Source organism: Typopeltis vanoorti, chromosome 24 (genome assembly GCF_054136105.1).
Source record: "Typopeltis vanoorti isolate ZY-2024b chromosome 24, IOZ_Tvanoo_1.0, whole genome shotgun sequence".
Classification (NCBI taxonomy): Eukaryota; Metazoa; Arthropoda; class Arachnida; order Uropygi; family Thelyphonidae; genus Typopeltis; species Typopeltis vanoorti.
The window spans coordinates 27632628-27648900 of record NC_143572.1 but is presented as its reverse complement, the minus strand read 5'-3'; the positions used below and the strand labels follow the sequence as shown (position 1 = coordinate 27648900).

The 16273-nt window shown below is 34.6% G+C and overlaps 1 protein-coding gene across 3 annotated transcripts in view; it reads right to left on the bottom strand.

Moving 5' to 3' along the window:
- The window catches only part of LOC150093047 (uncharacterized), a 568891-nt gene that overhangs the window by 389227 nt on the left and 163391 nt on the right, over window positions 1-16273 (bottom strand). The window contains exon 1 of one of the 3 annotated variants that reach the window (XM_090413703.1): window positions 9281-9298. The exons of the other annotated variants lie outside the window; for them this stretch is intronic. The gene's annotated coding sequence lies outside the window, so the exon portion shown is untranslated. Of the gene's footprint in view, window positions 1-9280; window positions 9299-16273 lie in introns of those variants that run through there. 3 annotated transcript variants of the gene reach the window in all.

The window sequence follows — 16273 nt, the reverse complement described above, 5'->3', positions numbered from 1 at the left end:
GCCGTATGGATGAAAGGACTGGGGCTCGAACCCGTTTAGGGTGCGAAAGAAACGTTATAAGGCATTTTCGAATTAAGTTAATTTACCGGTATCAAATTGCAAAATAGGCAAGCTGGCCAGAAGAACACAGACAATTTACACACTACACTGAGTAGTCTAGTAGTTGTGTTCGGCCATAATGCAATACAACTCAACTCTTTCCTATTCACTGGCACATTGTTTAACTTCCGTTTACGACATGTAATATTTCAAGTATAAAAAGTCATTAATGATTATGCACTAATTTTAGCAGATAGTAATGATTCACAGGACAAAGAAAGAAATTTATTTCAAGGATATCAGGAAGATCGTGAAGAACGATTTCAGAAAAATGTTAACCTGATAGAAATTACAGCAAGATACAAAATTACGAATCACTGTGATCACCAGATCGAGGTGGGAAGAATACTTGCTTATTACTTTACATGATCTGTTTCTATTGCATTAATATTAAATAAGTAGTAACTGAAGACTTGAAAAACCATGACTTTGCTACATTTTGTTTTAAACTCTGAGTAAGCCAATAGGATAACTGAAATCTAGATGATTTTCCTATTTCTAACAAATAACGATTCCGCGGTAGATCAGCATTCAATTCATTTGGATTCTGTAGAAGCAAAATAGAAAAAGCACTAGGGATTCTTATTAAACCCTTAATGATAAAATAATGTGGTATTACAAAATGGGAATTTTGACTTCAAAAGAATTTGCTAGAAGTATTGACTTCATCTGTAGGTGGAAAATAATGACGACTTCTTTTATCTGACGAACCCAGCCTGTAGAAATAAACAGGATGTTTGAGGACCACCTGAATGTGGGCCTTTCCTTGCCGTTGACAGAGGCTGAAAACCTGTCAATCTTTTCTGTGCCAGTACCATTCCATTCCATCTCCAAAACTGTCTCGCCCATGGATGGTGTGGGTGTCAATCACTTCAGTTGCCATGTACGGTGAAAACAGTCTTCTTACACAGGTGGTTAAACATTTGCCATGCTTATTAGCAAGTGGTTATGTGATATGACACAATTTAGATTGTCTGGCATTGGTACTTTTTTTTTTTTTTTTTTTGGTTACATGATTACCTCATAGCATTCCTGGATTAATATGTATAAAATATGCAAGAAATAATCAAGGCAGTTTCGATGCTGTGAATATGACATTAAAAATTAGATAGAATATGAGATAAAAAAGTACTTAAATAGGAGATATAAAGAGAAATACAACCAAAGGTTCATATCTAAAGATTTTATATATTTCTCTTTATAAACAAACTTTTATCTAACTGTTAAGTCATTTTTAAGTATGTGTAAGTATTTTAAGTAAACGAACATCCAAATCTATTCGTTTTGATTATTATTCCTTAGTCTTTTGGATCTTTCCAAGAGGCGAAGGAATAATTATTGTCTATATTATATTATAATTATCCAACTCTTAATATTTCAAATATCGAAAAAATAATAAGTGTAGAGGTGCGGTTCGAAGGCATGTGGCGCCCCTAGGATAGTTTTATCAATGCACTGTAAGACAAGACATGCATCATAAAATTCTTTATTGTTAAAAGCAGTTTATAGTTATTGCCAAAAAAAGTGCGTACAGAGCATTTTTTTGGAGGGGGGGCACTGTTCGTACCACCAACGCTTCAACTCTGGTCCTCTTTAATACTTTTTTTTTTTTACAATATTGGCTCCCCAAAGCCATTGCACCCCTAGGCCGGTGCCTATTGTGCCTAAGCCTAGAGCTGGCCATGAGTAGAGGCAAACAGGAAAAATGTTTGCCTTACATTATGAGCTACCAGTACTCATATTATGGTTTATAATTAAGCCATGTGGGATATGGACCCTATATAATTACTGAACAATACATCGTATTTTTATTATTAGATATATTAAATGAATGAAATAAAAATGGGAAGTATTTTATAGACAACCTATATACAGAGATTCTGTGAGTTATCACCCCCCCCCCCCAATTCTCACAGATTGCATCCCCACATAAAAGAGAAAGAAAAAAAAAAAAAAAAACTCTGTTAAATTTCTCTCGCCATAGTTAGTGATAATGATGCCATTTGGTTGGGAAAAAGAATGAGTTGAATCCTCTCTATGACGCTGGAATATATATTAAGTTTTAAAGAGGTAAACCGTGAGTAGACATATCGGTACACAATAAATAACGGAAAAAACTCACGTAGAAAGATTATTTATTAGTATAATTTTCGCCTGTGTGTCACAGGCATCTTCAAAATTAAACACTAACTGACAATTCCAAAAAGCGCCACCTAAGTAGCTGATCTAAGATAACTAAGAAGGTCAATAACTTTCCTTAAATAAAAAAAAAAAAAATAAAAAAAAAATACAATAAAAAGTTAGGAAAGATTAGCTGATTTGTAAAGTACTATCTCCCTTAAAGGGGATAGACGTAAGCCGTCGGATCTGTTTAAGTTAGGAGAATGAAGTAGAGTTTCACATGTTTCTTTATAAAGGCGTTCCATGAGAAACTGACTTTTGTGAAGAACTCTTGTCTTTCTCCAATGAACTCTGTGTCTAGTGAAGATGGCATGTTCAGAAAGTCCAGACTTTTCAGGTTTAAAGTATTCAATATAAGATTGGTGTTCTTCTAGCCGAATAGAGGCAGATCTTCCCGTTTGTCCGAAATAAGATAATCCACAAGAGCACGGAATCTGGTAGACACCTGGATGATTAAGATGTGGAAGCTTGTCCTTAGGAGAAGTGAGAAAGGTGGAGATTTTTCTAAACGGTCGAAAGGCAACAAAAATATTCTAAGAAAATTATACTAAGAAATAATCTTTCTACGTGAGTTTTTTCCGTTATTTATTGTGTACCGACTGGAATATATATTGAAAAAGTCTTTTTGGAAGAGGGTTATCTGGTTGCACACAAGGATAACGGTTTTTTTTTTTTTTTTACCCTTCTATGCAAATCATATACTTCTATGGAAATACAATTAACTACAGTATCACTCTGCCAAAATTAGGTTTAGAAAAAGTTAAGTTACTGGATTTGATTTTTGACAGGCCACTGGAACTAATACGAAAAAAAAAAAAAAAAAAAAAAAAGATGGGATGGAAAGGAACGGGGATATTTCTCTCGTATCAAATAAATGCACCGTTTTATGAATTCGAAGGATGGACAGAATCAATGCCAAATTTAAAAAATAAGTTTTGTAACTTCGCCTTGTGATATGAGAAAACAAATCATTAAAAAAATAATAAAAAGCAATGCTTGGAACTTATTTTTTCACGTACATTGTATCTCAACATCAACAAAACTCTTTGCAATGAAATTTACTTATGTTTTGCAATAGGTTATTCTCAATGAGTTTTTTTGCTAATGAAGAATACTCTTAGTCCTATTTCTACTGAAGCTAGAAATTTTTTATCATTTTTACTGCAGATCTGAGACAACTGGCAAGTTACAACTACTACTTTTCGAAAGGAATTAGTACTGTAATAATCACACCGCACACTTTTATAATATTATAGGCTGCGGTTAAAAAAAAAAAAAAAAGGTTTGGCATGATTTAGGGGTGTTTGATGTTTGAATACTTAGCTAATGACTCCTGGTAAAAGCAATATATAGTTTATATTTCGTAAGAGAGTAAAAAAATTTAAGACTAACCTTTGTTCAGTCGCTTTCCTCAAACGAACTGCGATAATGAATTTAAGACCTAATTACCATTCCGTGTTTACATGGACTGACCTATCAAACTCAGGCACCAAAAAGTAATTAGTCTACTAACCCTTTGTACCCATCCGTATAAGGAACTAGACCATCTTCATGTGCTACAATCAGCGAATGTGAGGCCAATGACAGAACGGTAGTCATTAAGCCAGCCAAGAGAAATGGATAATCACTAAATATGAAACATGCACGCTATTTAGGTAGTAAAATTCACACCGTTTCGATGTCTCCATTTGGTCGCGTGCATGCTAACATTACGGCAGAGCACACATTTCGAGGTGACAAAATAGACACGAACGTTTTCGCATCGTTCTATTTCAAGTGCTTTCAGCAAATGTACAGGATGGCAAAGAACAGGTCATTGATCTGCCTTTCGTACCCAATTCAAAATCTCTAACTTATGTCCAAACCTAAACAATCACTTCCGTAAAGAGGGCGGAAGGATCAAAAACCACCCCGTTCTCTCTCTCTCTCTCATTCACAGATATGCTTTCCTTTTTATAGTTAATTAGACAAGTTCATGAAAATATTTTTACATATGATCTAAGTGACGTGTGTATTTTAAGAATTATTATTATAGCGTAATGATGTTATTTTTCGAGAAAGTGAGAAAATTTTCAAGAGATGAGTTTTTTTATGTTAGGCATCTATATAGAATGTTGATAAGTTGTTAATCTTTATCCATGCAAAATATTCACACTAAAAATAGCACATCTGAGGTCGCTCATCCTCTGGTCGTTTTCCCCGGGCTACTAAAAATTCGGAATATTAATGACGTGCAATGTCCTCTAATAACCTACTACTACCCACCCCACTTCTGCAGTACTTTCACTGCAGGACCCAAACAGCAGGCATGTCCTATTTCTGAAATTCACTGAACTATTACAATTTAACAGCAACGCAGCAAGATGTTTACGAAACATAGATAAAAGGATAATGGAGGAAGCCGAATATAATGATTCCAGCAATATCAATGCAAATGACATTATATCATATCATCATCCTCTATCTCTACTAACGGAAAATATCTCAGAAACGAGTCCACTGAATATTCAGAAAAGATCTTTCGAAATCAGGTCCTTCAACCCTATTTCCTTCGTCACCACATCCATAATGAACTATACATAGTTGGAGAGTGGTTCGAGTTTTTTTTTTTCAACAGAAGATCGATTTATATAAAATAAATGTTAAAAATCCTTAAACATATAACGTCTTAACTAATAATGGAATATCCTTAAAAAATTTAAAGATTAAATATTTTTATGTGAACCAAACAAAATCAACTTCTCCTTGAGGTATGAGGTTAGTTTTCTGGATTCATTTAAGGAAGAATTACCGACCCTTTACTAGATGTGACAGATGAAGAATCCGTGTAAATAATATGAAACTATAATATGAACAATAACAAAACATTTTTCAGTAGAAAATTAGTGTAGAAAAAAAAAAAAAAAACTAAAAATAACCATCTCCTTCTTTAATTCTGTGTAAGAATAGGCTTCCAAAAATTACCTAATCATGTTTTCCAGAATTATAGAAGGTTCGATTTTTCTTTTACAAAATTCCAGGCATATGCTTTCGCTCAAAAACCACATGATAAAGAAACCCGTCCTTCTTCATAAGCTCACATGTTCAATGAAGACCAATGATGTCCCTTTAACATTCCGGTTTTGTAATATGAAATTATGCCCATTGATTATTTTAATAAAATTAATTATTTATATAATAATAATTTTTCTAACTTGGCAGTTTAAAAATGCGTATAGCGTGTATCAATTGGTAAGCCTTCCACATGATATATATACATAAAAAATGAAGTAAGGCACGTAGGAGATTCTCTTAGAGTGGGAAACGGAATATTAAAGACATGCAATGCCCTCTAAATAACCTTATTGTTACACAAATCATTCAATGCTATTCCTACTGTGACACAGGATATGCATAGAGAACGGTGTCCAATGTCTGAAAACCGCTGAACGATACCACAAGAGAGAAAAGCGGCAAGTAAATCGGCAATTTTAAAATTACTCTGTCTTTGTAGCAAAACTATTGATGTCATGTCGTATGGAAGGATGTTCCGTCTTACTGACGCCAAGGGGTTCAAGTCGGGTTTTTCTGAAGAAAAATAGACGCAACATAGGACAATAAGCGCTGTGCGGTGACTGGTGCCCATTACTTTATTTTCTTTGAAAAATATGTCCCAAAAGAGTAATTAGTAGACTCAATACACCAAACTAATAAAAATGCCTTTCGCCGGATTTTTACCATACCACACTGCCAAGTGTTATTTGGAGATTCGGCCTAAGTATCAAAGTGGATTCTGTCTCTCATGAAAAACGCAATCAATAAAATGTTGTGTTGCCACATCACAGCAAGTGTTTTTGATGTGTATGGCACAGTTATTTTGATGTGATATGGACAGTTGTTTTTTTTTAAATAAACCACTGCTATTTCAAAAATATCAATAATCTTGAAAAGTAATGACTGTGGTATTAGCTGATTTTCATATGGAAATAAATCCACCTATTCCACCCTAACATGCGCTACTCTTCAGTATGGATGACGAGAAAATAGTGTCCTCGCTTTTTTTTTTTTTAATTTATAGGTATGGGTTTGACTCCCACTCTGGCAAAGAATATTTTTGTTTACAAAAAAGGACAGAGCAATACTAAACAGGTACCTCTGCCAAAAGTATCGGTAACGACGCAGCACTGTAATGCAACTAAGCTACATGACATGACCTGTGACACAAATCAAGTGAGAGTATAGGTCAACAATTCAGATTAAGTAATATCTCTAATTTCACCTACTTTCGAAGGAATTTGTGAGAAAGGAAAAAAAAGTAGCAAAAAATTCAGTTATCACTACGAAGTTTTATGTAGTCAGAAGCCCTTGAGTTGGCTGAAATTCTTTTCAGCCAACTCAAGGGCTGCATCTTTCTTGGATTAATTAATTGGTATCTGTATGTAATGATTATCAAAAAAATGGAGTACTGCAATACTCTTTCAAAAAAAAAAAAAAAAACTCTGGCTGAACCAAATAAATCATTCTCTGGAATGGCAAAAGACTGCTCTCTATATATCCATTAGGAGAGTTAAAATTTGGTATTTTTAAGCAAGACTTACATCTTTCGCTGTAAGTTCTTGAACTAGCCAGTTTCATGAGTTCATGAACCGTCCGACCGCTGTTCTGACGTTACTTTTTTTGGGGAATGGGGGGAGATTACAGACGAGAATTTCCCATTTTACAAGCCTCAACTTGTGTAGTGCTACGAGATAAAAGTATGCAAACCCGAAAGTATATCAAAAGGGGAAAAATCATACAAATTCTATCATTTATATCTTTTTTCATGGAAACATGGTTGCCACACTTCGAAATGCTTCCCACCGATATATTTGCCACCTCTGTTCCAAGATCTCGAAAAAGTTTGAGGTTAATCTTTGCTCTCAACGGTGTATCAATCTCGGCCACCTCGATGTTTTTGTTAATGAAAATCGTCTACCCTTGAGGTAAAGGGTCAACAAACTCATTTCGGGGATGGAATAGAAGTTGCAGGGGGAGGGAAGGACTGGTTTCTGGTTAGCAGAGGGATGCTGCTAAAAGGTAAAGCTGTGTGTTGCCAGATATGGTGATATAAGGAATAACCTGTGGTGGCGAAGCACCATCGTGCTCCATCAGTCAGTTGATGTTATTCTCAGTACTGATCTCGTTCGTCAAATGAAATCTCTCTCTCTCTCTCTCTCTCTCTCTCTGATCGAACATGATTTTGTATCATGCCGTGTTTCCTTCTTGAAGGCCCTTGTAATGATCAGTTTTTTAAAATCAAAAATTAATAATTTATGCTTTGATATGCCAAATACGATTTTTCATCCGGCAAAACAAACAAACCAGCCAGAAGAACAACACGCAATAAACAGATAGAATTATTTATTTATTCGTATGATGATATAACGGCCGTGAGGTCCCTTTTACGAAGAAGTACGGCACCATCTCAATCTCCTCAAATTTTATTCGGGATCGGGACCGGCATAGCTGACGAATCAGGCCTATGGCTGGGTCTTAAGTATTCCTGACTGTAATCAGTGTGTGTTCACGGGGCCGGTTTGCCTGCTGCGGGAGGAAAAACCCCAGTTCATTTGCCCTCATAGTCCTATTTCGTGCTCCATCAGTCAGTTGATGTTGTTCTCATTCATTACATTCTGCAAGCACAGAATGTAATGAATTTGTGTTTTCAAAATCGTTGCATGTTTTAGAAAATCAGAGTGGAGGAGAAAGAACTTATGATAACAGATTACTGTTGTCCAACGAAGTAAAGTGAGCAGAATTTTCTGTTTATTCAGAAATCACAAAAAATTCTAAGAACCGATCCTAGACGGCTGGAATTTCAATTATCTAGGACTATTAAATATTCATGTACATAAAAATAAATCTAAGGAAATACACAGATTATTTTTTATCCGTTTAAGCAGAGGATCTTGAGAACAAATCTTTTCAGATGTTATTGCAAATAGGCTCGCTTGCAGCAAATAAATAAATGAAATTAAAACTAATACTAAACTGATTACAGAATTCCAATCATGCCTATTGTGTCTATCTCGAAGACAGCGTCCAATTTGCATCTTGCGGAGAAGAAATAAAATCTTGAGGATGCCTCAACTACGCATTTTATAACACCGGTTTAGCCTGACAAATGAAAAATAGGTTTCCTTGAATTAGGAAACCTATTTGCACATCCCATATGTGCAAATACTTGTGCAAAAGAGCTTTTTGAAATCTGTCGACTACTACATATCTGAATATTTAATGGATGCAGTTTTGGACACTTTACACTAATACTTGCACCTGAAAGCGTTCTGCTTCAAAAATTATGGAGCTACGATGAAAAGAATGAATATTCCATGCTACAATTCATGATATATCAGTTATCATTCTACGATGAGCAATCAAAAATCACTAGAGAGAAACAGCTGAAATGCAGAACAAATTTTCTTGGAATTCAATTTACATTTCTTTCTTTTTTTATCAAATTGTTAAATTCGTTCTTCGCATCTGTTGTTGATTTTCGTCAAAACTGATTTTATCTCCATGACGCGCCTACATGTTTCCCATTATGAAAACACAATAGCAATATTTACTGAGATTCCTTTACCTTCGAAATTCGAAAATGCTTAAGTCACTCTTTAGATGTTTGTTTGTTTATTTTCAATAGACGTATTACCACGCGTTCTGATACCATTAAAAGTTCACAAGTTCAAACACGTGCAATAAACAGAAAAAGCGAATAAAATCAAACTCTGGTGTGTGTTGTTGGAAAATTATCTGAATATATTCTTACAAAGTCGCGAGGCACTTTATAAGAATAAATAAAAGGATAACGTTCATAGACATTTTGAAGATGAGACCAAAAAGATATACAGTATATACACACACGCATGCACACGAGAGGAGGGGGCCGGAAAGTTCTGATAAGCACCTAGAACAAAAATGATATTAAAAACTAATATAACCACAAGAAATGGATATAAGAATATATGAGAACATAAGTTACCTTCATAACTGCTACTAGTACGCTCTTTCTTGTGATTATATATCAGTTGCTTTAATATCATTTTTGTTCTAGGTGTTTATCAGAATTTTCCAGATCCCCCCCCACTCGTGTGGTAGGATGGGGGTGTGTATACAGCATATAACCGCACACAAATGGAGGAAAAATATCAGTGCATACCAAATCATTTACAAGATTTCAACAGCCATAAAAGCTATTTGAAATAGTATTGCTAATAAATAAGAAAGTAAACAATAAGACCATGAGTCGAGTTTTTATGTTCGTCAATTGCATGTGTTTTCATTGGATTTGTCTATTTTAAGGTCGTTAAAGGAGATAACTTGTTTCTGAGAGTGGGGGGGGAGAGAAGATCCTACTATTTACGTATGACACTGTATAACTGAGCTTTAACAAACGTCTTTTGCATGCTAAGTAGATTCAAACAAACGCACGTACATACATGCACGTTTAAGCATCGCTGAAAAGTTTGGTTTCACAACGAACTTCATACGTAAATGATTTACAAAATGATGTAAAATTCATAAAATGATGTAAAAAAGTAGTGTTGGGAATTTTATGCAAAAACTTTTTTATGGAGAGATTTAAAAAAAAAAAAGGCCTACTTTTGAAAGTGATAGTGTGCTAGGTATGACCGCAGCATTTTGGGATTAAATATTTTCGTATAATACATTTTATCTTGTTAAATATTTGAAGTTGTCTATTTTTTATTATTTATTTTTATACGACGCACTCTTTAAACGATTCTGAGATAAAGTGTGTACATATCTGAAGTGGACGCTGAAAAAAAAAAAAAATCACTCGAAAAGTTTATACACAGGTGTATGCTGAGTATCAAACCAATACTTCTGCATCGCTCACTCATCTCTACGCAGAAGTCAAAAGAGAGCCATGCATTAACCAGTTTAAAAGTTTACGAAAGGGAACAACAAACCACTTTGTAACGGATGTATAATTACGACATGCTATCTTATCAGTGACCGATGTCACTAAGTATCTGCTAGAGTCACGGTGTGAAATGCAAACAATGAAACGCTTCCACCCACTTTCCCATCCACCTACGCATAGAGAGCGACTAACTGCATATTGTAAAGAAAATTTAAAAAAAAAAAAAAAAATTAAGTGTCAACATTTTACGTAACAGAATAACAGAAGGAAAATTTATTAAGCAACACAGATCACGTAACGTGGTCTCATGCTATTTTTCTAAACATTACAGATCATTTTAACAAAAGTGGGGTGCCATATCGCAAGACAATTTCTTCATAAAAATACAGTGAATGCAAAAAAAAAAAAAAAAAAGATTCGTTGAGGAAAGGAAGAACTAGGTTCGTAGTAATGCATCTCAGCAAACCATATTCTATACAATCTTCTATAAAATGCTGCTGAACATTGTTGGTTGGAAGCTCGAATCCCATCTAGGACATGAAGAACTTTATAAGGAATTTTCAAGGAAATAAGTTAGTCTCATATGAGAGTAGCAGTATTTTTTTTTCTTTTCTCAATGGCGCAAAGAAGGTAAAATAAACGCGTTTACAAAGTATATAGTTTTTTAAATAAAGGATATGAACTGCCACAATAAACAATATATGTAGCACAAGTACATTAAAGTGCACGCATACATCTAATACACGTGTGCTACATATATTGTTTATTGTGGCAGTTCATATCCTTTATTTAAAAAACTATACTTTGTAAACTTATCACTAAAATGAAGCTCATTACCGTTAATACTGAATAGATAATGAAAAGTTAATACCTTAAAACATGAACAGATAAAAAAGACTTACTCATTTCCTTTTCGAAAAGGTTATAATATTTTTAGTTAAAATGTTATTTCTTAAATTATGGATTCTGTTGCTGTTGTTATCGTGGAATTCGAGTGCGTTAGTCAAAAAATTTTAACAAAATATTTGGTTATTATAATAAAGAGGTCCACTTGAAAGCATTTATAAAACATAGTCCAAACAGATATGACACAAACAGCAAGATTAGGCTTAAAGGATAGATGCACAGTGCGTATGTAGAGAAAGAAGGAAGATCAATTACTATATTACTTGCTATTTTCCTAACTTAAAATGCACTCGAAAACTCCACAAACACGAGCTGTAAGTTAGGGAAAAAACATTTTCAGCTGGTTATGATACAAAAATGTCTCAATTTAAGGCTGAATGGTGCAAACTTCAACCATTCAAAAAAAATATATTTTGGATGTATTTTTGCACGAACTTATCCATCAAAAAATAAAACAAAATAAAATAAAATAAATAATAATTGGATGGATAACTTCAGGAAACTGAAGAAAATTGAGTCAGGTCATTCGAAGATAACACTCCTTAAAAAGCGCACATTCCATACTATGAAATGCCAAAATGTACTTGTGTATACAAGTACAGTATGATAATCTAACCTTAGCATGATAATCTTAACGATTATTTCATCAGGAATAATGTGGGGAATAGGAGTCGGAAAAATCGAGAAATTTTTCAATCCAATCGATTCTAAATATTACGTATGCAAGTATTCATAAATTTTCTGGAAAATTCAAAGTAAACGCTGAAAGAGGCGAGTCATTCTAGGAAACTGTAAACCGTTTCCGTTTCATTATCTATTCAGAGAGTTCTTTGAATTAGCCCACAAATTCTGAATTCTCTCTGTATCTTCTTTTAGTGATCAAAGTTAAGATATATTCCGATAACCTGGTTTCGAAAACTGGGTGTTTATTTTATTGTGAAGACGGGTGAAAATAAAGGTTTACAATGCGGGCTCTAGTGATTTAAAAAATAACTAAATTATAGTTACTAATATATCTCTCTTCGCTTCTATATGATAAAAACGTAGATAATCGAAGGATGCACGAGCGGCAACACATAACACTACAAACTAAAGCGGAATGAAACAAGGCCAACAGGAAGTATCACCCTCAGCACAGTAGAGGATCGGCATCCTCTCCTAATCAATATATGATCTTTGTGAAATTGTGCAAACAGTTAGTATTTGGTGTTATATAGTAGAGAACACTAAGTGTGTGTGTGTGTGTTGATGAAGGCTTTCAAGCACACACACACACTGTACAACATAAACTAATCAGATGACCTGACGAGTGCAATGAAAATTGAATGTCTTTTTTCTTTTAAAAACCCTAACTTTATGATATTACGATCGATATTTAAATCTAATGCGAATATGTTCCAAGTACCGTATTACCTTTATCATGTTTTTAAAATTCACGTAACAAAAAAAAAAAAAAATCCTTGATGAATCCTGTTTTATATGAACTGCTCACCAAATGTAAGTGAAGTCAGGGGTTTTTAGTTGTTGATAATCACCATTATGAAATGTAAACAAGAAGCTTGCAAAAAGACAACGTGTGAATCATTGATCAACACCACTTCACTTGCATTTTAATATTTCAATAAAATTAGATACAATGCGCAAAATTCTATATACACACACACATAGAGAAGTCTTCACTAGCGTCATAAATGAACGGAAGAACAAATTCAGAGAAAGACAGTGAATTATTAAATCCATTTCACACAAGAACCACATTGCAAAAACGCAACCTCTTCCTCATATTGAATAAAATATTGTATTTTTCTCAAAAGAACCAGACTTAGTTGAGCGAGGGGATGGTGCCTGCTCTCTCCAACAAACGCGTTGCGGTTTGAATACCAGATAAGGCATGATACTTGTAAACGTTGCTATGGACGAGTTCTGGAGTTTTTTTTTTGGGGGGGGGGTTTAAAAAACCATAAAAAACAACAACAACAATAAAAAAAGAATAGCTACTAGAAAGCAATTCCCCTCAATGTGAAGATGAGGCTTATTAGACTGTTTGACGCAGTAAAACCATAAAGCATGTGTCATGCCTGTCAGCTGCATGCATTCACGTATATACAAGCATTCTTGCCAAAATCAAGTAAATATGTTACATAAATGTGGCTATACTGCTGCAGTATGTTTTCAAAACACTATAAGCATAAGCATTTTGATTTTAACTGACTTGAATACGTATTCAAATAATCAAATAAAAACAAGAACACTTAAGAGTTATATAATCAAAATCAAACAAATCAAAACAATTAAGATAAGCACAATCAAGACCTATTCCATAACTCAGAAATATGAATGAATTCTAGAACAGCAGAAAGCTTTACGTGTAACTGGGTGACAGTGAGTCTCTTGTTCTACCCATAGTAAATGGGACTGAGCATAGCAAGTAGTAGTTCAAAATGGCGGCGGCTGGGATCATTCCTGTTTTTTTTTTTTTTTTTTTTTTTTTGAGAAAAGCACCACAATCAATTCAGAAGTGCACGGAGACAATGTAGAAATAAATTTAAAAAAAAAACCTTATCCATAGAATTAAGCCCACCAGAAATATGAAAGGTCCTCCTTCCTCAACTAGTTTGGACATAAGAAATGCAAATACAATATTTGACTTGACTGACGTTTCCGTAGCCCGGATCTGGCGCCCTCTGTCTACTACCTTTGTGTGGTGCTCAAAAGGGGTGCCCTCCGATGACAGCACTATTTTGCAAACAATGAGGAGTTGAAAAAGAAAAAGCTGTGAAGAACTCCGATATCGGAGTAAAGAATTTTATGGTGTAGGCAAATATCATCTCACCCAGCCATGGCAAAAGTGTATAGAGAATGATGGAGACTGAACAATGACAGAATGATCTCGAAAGATGGGGTAGGGGAATTAATCCATGTTAGTCATTATTACATAAACTATATTTTCCAAAGGGGTAAAATAGGAAGTATTCTTTCGTACACCCCTCGTTGCATCTACTCATGATCCGTACCGTAGTCGGAAGAAGAACGGGACATGTGCCCTATAGTTAGAAAAAGACCTTAGTTTGAATCTCATCATTACGTGAAGACTTATTATAAGGACTTTTTCAACTGAAGATGAGTTTGTGTGTGATGTGGAGGCGGCAGAGTTTTCTTCTCTTTTATAAACCAAGCAAATCGCCAGAAGCACAATTAACAATCAAAGATGCGTTTGAGGAATATTGAGGAATTGTATAGCTTAATGTAGAGTGAGTCTTGAGACTTCGTGAAGTGTGTTAAGTAGTAAACTGATGATAATAATAATCACTCACTACAGCGTATGCAAAGCAATAAAAGCCAATATGAATGAATAAAAACAAGTATGCTTAGCAGAAGTATGCTAAGAGCATAAATCGTGTGTGTGTGTGTGTGTGTGTGTGTGTGTGTGTGTGTGTGTGTGTGTGTGTGTGTGTGTGTGTGTGTGTAGAAAGTTTTTTACCTTGGTATAATATACGTTAAAGATACTAAGCTATTTTAAAACCTGGTTTTAATCCATTTCCCAAATAAGCAAACAGACAAGAAAGTCAAGTTTGCGCCTGCAAGTCTTAGGCAACTCGTGGTAAAGGTGGAATAAGCTCTGATCACTATTCTTATTTGCTTACTGTTTGCTTACTTGGGAAATGGATTAAAACCAGGTTTAAAATAGCTTGGTATCTTTAACGTATATTATACCTAAGATAAAAAAACTTTCTACATCTATCTCTCATCCTGAGATTTTTATTTGATAAGGTAAAAGCACCTTATGGTAACTTGTTTTGGTAAAATATTTATAAGCTCTGTATTACTAAAACCTTGGTATTTCTAAGCCTGGCTCCCACTGATGAGACCTAAATAAAGGTCGAAACTGGTCTGGGTAGTGGCCCCCTTGCTTTTAATGCATAGCATCATACATCTCCTCAAGGGTAAATATTAAGAATAGCGATCAGAGCTTATTCCACCTTTACCACGAGTTGCACTACGTGCGGGTCACCCAGACTTGCACTACTTGCAGGCGTAAACTTGATTTTCTTGTCTGTTTCTTACTTGAGAAATGGCTTAAAACCAGGTTTAAAATAGCTTGGTATCTTTAACATTTATATATATATATATATCAATTTATTATTTACTTGCTCTTTCAGTCAATTTTAGTTAGAACAACATTACAGAGAACCATTTTCAGGATAAATGCTTTTCAACTAAATGTGAGATAGCTAATCTCATGGCAGAGTTTTCGTTTTTAATCCCTTAAAACAGGTAACCGGTAGGAAAGCACGCATGATTAATAGATTTAATATACCACCCTAATGGTCTTAGTTGCTTTGGCTGCAATTCCAACTCGCCACCCCCCCCCCAAAAGGAAGATTTATTTTCCTTTCAAAAATTTTATCAAACATTCTTCAATTACAACAAACAGTTACCACGGCATTAAACACTTATTAACATTCCATCATATAACTTTACACATAGGCTATCTAAAAAGAAGACTAAAACAACCAAAACATTATCAAAAACCATGTATTCCTAACAAATAACAAGGCTTTATAGATATTTCCAATTGTTTAACAAAGTCCTGATCCCCTAAACCTAGCAACAGAAGTTTAACAACAGCTCTTTAAAAAAATACACAAATAAATAAAACACTATTCACTCACTGAATAACAATCCCAAACAATGAACGAGCAAGTATTTTAAAACAGAGGTTCGAAACTTATCCACGACGCTTTCAACTAAGAATGAGTTAGGCGGTCGTATAAGGAGGTAGAAGGTTTTACTTTTCAGAAACTTGGATTTCTCATTCTACAAACCGACCAGAAGAGAATGCACGCAATTAACAGAAGTAATACACTGGCCTCGCAGCTATAGGTACTTCCGGCCGTAATTCAAATCAACCCAAGCCACATAATTCCTATTTGTAAGAGGCATACGAATCTCTCTTGTATGCTTGTTCATCCTTCTTTTTCTTCCTCTCAGTGGCGCACCCAGAGGGGGGGGGGCAAGAGGCCCTGGCACCCCCCAAAGAAAAGGAAAAAACACTAGAAAAATTTCCAAAAATCTTTTCCTAATTAAAATTCATTTTTTTTATTTATGTTGTGTGCTACCTATGAATTAGCGATCACTGCAGATGCTCAGTTATAGGTCGTATGCGATGTGTAGTGTATATTC